This window comes from Dysidea avara, chromosome 9 (assembly GCF_963678975.1).
Source record: "Dysidea avara chromosome 9, odDysAvar1.4, whole genome shotgun sequence".
NCBI classification, from domain to species: Eukaryota; Metazoa; Porifera; class Demospongiae; order Dictyoceratida; family Dysideidae; genus Dysidea; species Dysidea avara.
In genome coordinates this window covers 1,730,377-1,737,673 of record NC_089280.1, presented here as the reverse complement: position 1 = coordinate 1,737,673, position 7,297 = coordinate 1,730,377, and the positions used below count along the sequence as shown (strand labels likewise).

Below are 7,297 nucleotides of genomic sequence, written 5' to 3'. Positions count from 1 at the left end.
TTCACTGTGCATCCGTGACATCGTGGTGTCACGTACGTAGCTACGTGCTTTTTATTTTCATTTTAATTTTTACGTAATTCAATTTAGGTACGCTGGTGCTGTAGGTAGATCTGCGACCGCGGTCAAAGTCTTGACCGGCTGAAATTTCGCTTTGACCTGTGACTAATGCACCTATCAATGTATTGCCCCACTACCCCCCCCCCCTCGGGCATATATGGGGCTATAGTGGGGATTTGACACAGCCGAATGTCAAATGCCCCATAGTAGGGCAAACCTATCGTGTCAAATCCCCACCGTTGGCCCCAGTTGCAACGCGGGATTAACTCGGGATTTGACATAGCGAAGGAAGTTACAACAAAAAATATTTGGGCACTTACTGAACGATCGTCAAATGCCCCATAGTGGGGCAGCAGTTTCGTGTCAATTCCCCCTGTAAAGCCCCACTTACGCCCGAGGGGGGGGTGGTGGGGCAATACATTGATAGGTGCATAAGAGCCTTTTTCGAATTTTGACCGGTGACCTAGCGAAGATGTTTCAAACTTTACCCTTGACCGTTGACTTGGCACGACTTTGGTGGCCTTGACCTTTGACTTAGACTTTGACCGCAGTCGCAGATCTTGAGTGCCTGTGTGTCACCCCCTTGTGCTGTAGAGGTGTTGTATGTTACTGTGAGATTTACAATAAACACTATACAGCATGTGCTAGGTAGCCATTAAACTCGGTGTTAACATGCCTCGAAGTCCTCAGTTGGGGCGACTCCCTTGAAATCCCGCATATACGTACTGCCCTCCGTTGAAATCACTGGTTTTAAAATCTGAAAATTGTTGTAATGTCCTGTATATTTCCTGTATACTTCCATATTTGCAGCGTCACGTATACTACGTCCAGCGTACCCAAAAGTTTGCAGAAAACTCGCGAAAAGATTCCGCATATTTCGTATACTACGTATCACCTGAGGCTACTATTCCGCATAAGTGTAAGGTTTCAAATGCTCTGAAATCTTGCCAAATTAGCTCTGACTTTACTAATCTATACACCTACTCCACTACTACTACTACCAGGGGACACCAGTTTAAATTGTTCGAGCAACATTCAAGATTGTTATGCAGATCTAATTATTTTATGAACAGAGTGATTAATGAGTGGAACAGTTTACCTAGCTACCTCTGTTGTAGAAAGTTATTCAATTAACACTTTTAAATCACTGTTAGATAATTATTTTTTAGATTTTAGATTTACTTTGTATAACGCATTGATCGGGTATACAGGCTTTGCCTTTACCCGTATTTAATCATAATCATAATAATCATAATCAATTACGTACAAAGGTTTGAAATTTTGTACAGAGTTCCAGACCCGCCGGATTGATCCCCTATGCTAGGGTCCGCAACGTGAAATTTCGACCTCCGAGAATCAACTACCAAACCACCCACAAATGCTAGGCTTGGTACCACTTAGAAAATACCACATTGGCGTTATTTTTCATTAACATCTTGTCGTGCAAATCGGCGAATATGCTTACAAATTACGAGATTTTTTGCTATATCTTTAAGGAAATGTATTTTCAAGCTACAATACGCACTCTCAACCTTTCTTATTAACTGTACTCTAAACTAAAACCATCAGTGGCTGCATTGTCTGGAGCAACTTCCAGCCGTAGCATCGCGAAAATGAAATTTCGGACTCGAAAAAAGTTTCGATGCCACTGGAGCACACAGTAGCGATGCCAAAGTAACCCTCCCAGGTAAAACTGGTCTGGCATGGATCTAATTACTACCACACCAAATATCATCGAATTCCAAAAATTGTTTGCCATCTGGCTGAGCTCGACGGCTGTCAAAAATTCGTCAAAAATGTCGATTTTATTCACTGACGGGAACTTTTACTAGCCAGATGCACTAGTTTACTTCTAAAAAGCTTGCTAGACCCATAGCCAGTAGCTTTCATTCATAGGGTTGGTATGGCAGCACTTCTAGCGACCTCAAATTTCGCCAAATGCCGATATCCACTAATGTTGCTGATATCGACCAATTTACAACCCCGTTAGAGAAATCTTGCACAATCTATATTCGTCCATATAGAGTGGCAATGGCGGTGTCACAGTGATATATGTTTCCCCGGGTAACGTGTTTCCCGCACACATATCCCTAGGGATCCGTGTTTTCCCGCCCATATATCACCAGGGATCCGTGTTTCCCACTAAGATATAGCCATCGTGCAGTAACTCCAAGGTCCTATGGCTAGTTACAAACAGTACGCGATCCAACCATTCAGTAGATATATAGCTATCTAGCTAATAGACACCCATGCATATTACATGTATATAGCTACGTATAGTTAGCTAACTATAGCTATATATAGCTACTATATAAGCTAATACAATCATTATACTAGCTAGCTATACTAATAATCAGTCATTTAAAATAAACTTTGTTGCTATTCTCTGGACCTGGTCACTGTAAAGTGCTAATAATAAATACTTTAGGTTTAAGGAAGAAAATCCATCCCTCCTGGAGGAAGACTGAGTGTGGCCCCGACTAGACATTGGGTGACCTGCAGTTCGAATCCTGGGGTTGGAGGGATTTTTTCCTTACTTTGGCCCTTTTTCTGTTACACCTTATCAGTCAGTCAGTAAGTCAAGTCATTAGGTCTAAGTCCCTGAAATTAGGTTAGGTAATCCTAAGGCTGCAGCACATGTTGCTGTCAGACCTTCAGTGCTGGTCACTGTAAAGTGCTAATAATAATAATATTAATAAAGTGTGATATCCTTGATATGGTTAGGTCTCCAAATCACTGAACAGTATATAACTTGCAATCTCACTAAGGAAATATACAAAGTTCTCTTGGCTGTCACTGTTTGATGCTTGCTAAAGCTGCGACGGAGCAGTCCTAGCATTATGTAGGTCTTATGGATTATGTTTTTGTAGTGTTGATCCCAACATAGGTCTGATGATATTATAATACCGAGATCTTTATGTGAACTATTTGTTAAAATCTGTGTGTCAGCTATTTTGTAATTAGTGATGATTTTTGCATTAATATAGGTGGACATTCTTTTTTGGATTAAAGAACATATTATATCTCGTACTCCACAAAGTTGCTGAGTCTAAATCATTTCGAAACAGTGAAATATCTCCAGGACTACAAACAGTATTATAAATCTTGGTGTCGTCAATGAATAGTAAAGTTTTACTGATGGTAACACAAGATGGTAAATCATTCATGTAAATAATGAAGAGTAGGGGTCCAAAAATACTCCCTTGGGGAACCCCAGATAGAACTGGCAAGGGGGTAGATAATGACTGACTGCATGCCAAAGCTGTAGCTACATTGATTAGTTATACATAGCTTCAATCACATGATTTACTCTATATAGCTAGAGATAGTATTTTATTGTATATACATGTACTTGTAGCTACTGTTTTATTAAACTGATGCTATATAGCTACATAGCCAAATCACAGCACAGTTTAGAAGTTATAGTTGAATGCCAGTGAATGGCTTGATTTCCTCCATCAACATGTATAATTATAGTATTTTAGTTGTATAGGTATGGCTAGCTATGATTATTAAAAGTGCATGCGCGCCTATGCTAACGCTACGTACGTTGCACATGACTTTATAAAGGGGAAACATAGTACCCGGGGAAACACATATCACTGTGACTTGTAGGTCGCTAGCGAGTTAGTGATATATGTGCGGGGAAACACGGATCCCTAGGGATATGTGTGCGGGAAACACGTTACCCGGGGAAACATATATCGCTGTGACAGCGGCTCTCTTACCCAGGCCAAAACCCATCGAAATTCCCATCTCACCATTTGTCATCAGTTTTAGGAAGTTTAACAAGTCAAACATGCTGGTTTGCCTCTCTACATCTTTACTGGACGTTTCAATCACCTTCGTCTGTGTAGGCACCTTTCTTCAGTCTCTTGAAAATGTCAGAGCACGCCAATTGGGCGCAACCATCAACACCACTTACTGTTTATTTTGTTTCATTGATTCCACGAAAATAGCAGAAATATTACATAACCCAACTGGAGTTAGTCTAGTTCTAAATACCCACTTTCGGAACTCTTCATGAATGGAAATTTCGATTGTGGTTTTTGATAATCGGCATTTGCATTTCGGTAATCATTTGTATAAACATGTAGAGTACAATATTTAGAGCTAGACTAACTCCATTTTCGCTCTATTACATTTCTGCTGGTTTTCCTGTCATTCTTGCGTGGAACCAATGAAACAAAAAATAAGCATTAGGCCAATGAAACTTGATTAGCAGTTTCGCGTCATCGCCCGCATGCTTTTGCTACACCCGCACGGAATTTCATTATTGGTATTTCAGATTGAAATACTCTAATAGAGCAGTCACTTTTACTCTAATGGAGCAATCAGCTATACTCTAATGGAAAAATCATTTGTTATATGGATTAGTAACGTATTTTGGCTATGTAGATCTCACTTTTTTGGCAGAAATCTTCATGATTGGGATGTGTGTTGTGCTTTTGGAAAATAATGAATAATAACCGCCCGCCCTCATCAAATTTTCAAAAATCTGAGCGAGAAACTGGTAATCAAGTTTCATTGGCCTTAACTGGTATTGATGGTTGCGCCCAATTGGCGTGCTCTGACGTTTTCAAGAGACTGAAGAAAGCTGTCTACACAGACGAAGGTGATTGAATGGTCCAGCAAGGATGTAGAGAGGTAAACCAGCATGTTTGACATGTAAAACTTCCGAAAACTGATGACAAATGGCTGAAATGGTGAAATGGGAATTTCGATGGATTTTGGCTTCGATAAGAGAGCCACCCTATGGACGAATGTAACTAAACAAGGAGGCAGTATGACTTTAGAGAGGAAAAGCATCACGTTTGCTGTGCAAGATTTCTTTAACGGGGTTGTAAATTGGTCGATATCGGCAAAATTCGTTGATATCGGAATTTGGCGGAATTTGAGGTCGCTAGGAGAGCTGCCAGACCAACCCTATGAATGAAAGCTACTGGCTATGGATCTAGCAAGCTTTTGAGAAGTAAACTAGTACATCTGGCTAGTAAAAGTTCTCGTCAGTGAATAAAATCGGCATTTTTTACGAATTTTTGACAGCCGTCAAGCTCAGCCAGATGGCAAACAATTTTGGAAATCGATGATATTTGGTGTGGTAGTAGTTGTGTTCTATACCATATGCGTATTTTGTACCGTACGCGTATGGTATGTAACATACCATACGCGTACGGTACGATTTTCCGTACCATACGCGTACGGTATAGGCATACGCGTATGGTACGTACCATATGCGTATTATGCCTTTCTCAGTGTCTTCTAGCCTTGCCATCACCTAGCTACAATGGGCTATCTTTACAAGCATTTCTAGCTTTGCACTGCTTGTGCAAAGCTAACAACTTGACAAATGAACTTTGTAAGTGTTATCAGTTGTGCAACATGACCCCTCACTGTCTTTGCATCTTTATCTATTATATACACTCTTCTTCTTTTGAGGATCCAATTTATGTTTGCGTACTTTTCTTGTTTGTACATACTGTAAGTAGTACCACCACTCACATTCATCACACTGGACCTACAGCACAAATTAACGTGGATCTTGTTAACTTTAAAGAGTATAGCTATATACATTCAGATAAGAGTATAGCTAAACACATTGTCCCATCCACAGTAAGTAGTGAGTGGTTACAACACACTTAACAATTAAACAATGCCAGATAATATATATATATATATATATATACATACATTCATTACTGAAATATTCATTAGAACTCATAAACTCACCATAAAATCTCTGCCATGTTATGTTTTCCTCAGTAGGCAATGTACACACCTCATTCAATAGCAAAGATTCAGTTTAAAAAGAATTTGTTGCACATGCGATTAATTATGTTAATAATGCTATGCTACAGCTAGATTTACATTAAATTTGCAAACTGGAATATTGCTTTCTCTACAGTAAAATCTCTTTGTTGCCTCCCTCGATGTTATTGTATCAGAATTCTCCAGATCTTCCTCTGTTTGAGCAATCATTACATTGTACTTCTCGAGCTCATCTGATTAAAATTGTCTGCTCAACACTCCTTTAGTGCGTGCCATCAGGCATAAATATCCATTTTTAAGTGGAAGCTATAGTGTACTAACAAATTAAAGCTAAACAATAGATTATGTAACAACAATAGAATAAAATATTTAATGAAATAATATACATATATGTGACTAAAAAATTGGCTATATTTTCCAATGGATGAAAATTAATTAATATGGCTGCTATCACATATTGTGGGTATTGTTCTATAATTGTAGGGAAGTGTAGGCTCTTGGGCAAATCTTTTATAAGCAGAACAGACCACTGTATATAATATTATTCATCAATAATTGAAAGCCCACAATAACAACTATAACTCTTACAACTACGGCACACAATATTAATATTACAAGTATATGCATAATGAATTATTACATCATGTCACATCATTACATTACATCATAAACTCTATTACAGGTATGAAGGAGGAGTAGTATTATGTAATAATGGCCTGATTTTTGAATTTTCATTATATCAATTAAACAATGGATCATGAATCCAATAGGAAGTAATATATGTGTAGCAATTGCAGCCACAATGTACTGCGTGGAAGAAGAAATAAAAATTAAAATTTACAATGCGTTTTCAGTGTATATAGTTGCTATGCAACAGCTAGATAATTAACTTGACTATTCTAAAGAATATACATTACTATAGTATACCAGCTTGTGTACTTTCAAAGTAATATATAGCATTTCCACTGTGGAGAAAAAAGCACTTGTGCATTCAGGAGTGGAAGGGTAGAATGTGACAGCTTTATTATCAAAGTCAACCACTCATCATAGTATTATTGTGAAATATTACATCATCTGCAGTTTCACAATTGGTGTAACATTCCTGGAATGTCAACAATCTACAAACAGTACACAACACAATTAGTCAGTCCGCAACTTACTGCTTTCCAATCCGAAACATTGTTTCAAAATGTATAATAAACCTATATCACCAAGCCTGGAGTTTGATTGTGGGTTTAATTTCACTCAGCTGAAGCTACCTTAAGATATGTATGGGCCCCCACTGATTATCTTTTCTGTTCACTGGATTAATCTAATGGAAATTCTATGAGTTAATGTTAATCAAGAGTTTTACTCTTGGTTGATGCAAATTGGTTACTTTATTGATACAAACATACTGGCTTTGTTCATCGACTTGAACTGTCACTACAATAAATGTGTTTTTGTGCAAATCACACATACTTCAGCGAAG

General features: G+C 38.3%; 1 long non-coding RNA gene across 1 annotated transcript; it reads right to left on the bottom strand.

Moving 5' to 3' along the window:
- Nucleotides 1-5,450: 5,450 nt before the first annotated feature.
- Nucleotides 5,451-6,196, bottom strand: LOC136267256 (uncharacterized). The gene is made up of 2 exons (XR_010706602.1): nucleotides 5,788-6,196; nucleotides 5,451-5,575 (listed from the first exon to the last, which is right to left on the bottom strand). It is a non-coding gene; the product is annotated as an uncharacterized lncRNA (long non-coding RNA).
- Between the last annotated feature and the right edge of the window lie 1,101 nt (nucleotides 6,197-7,297).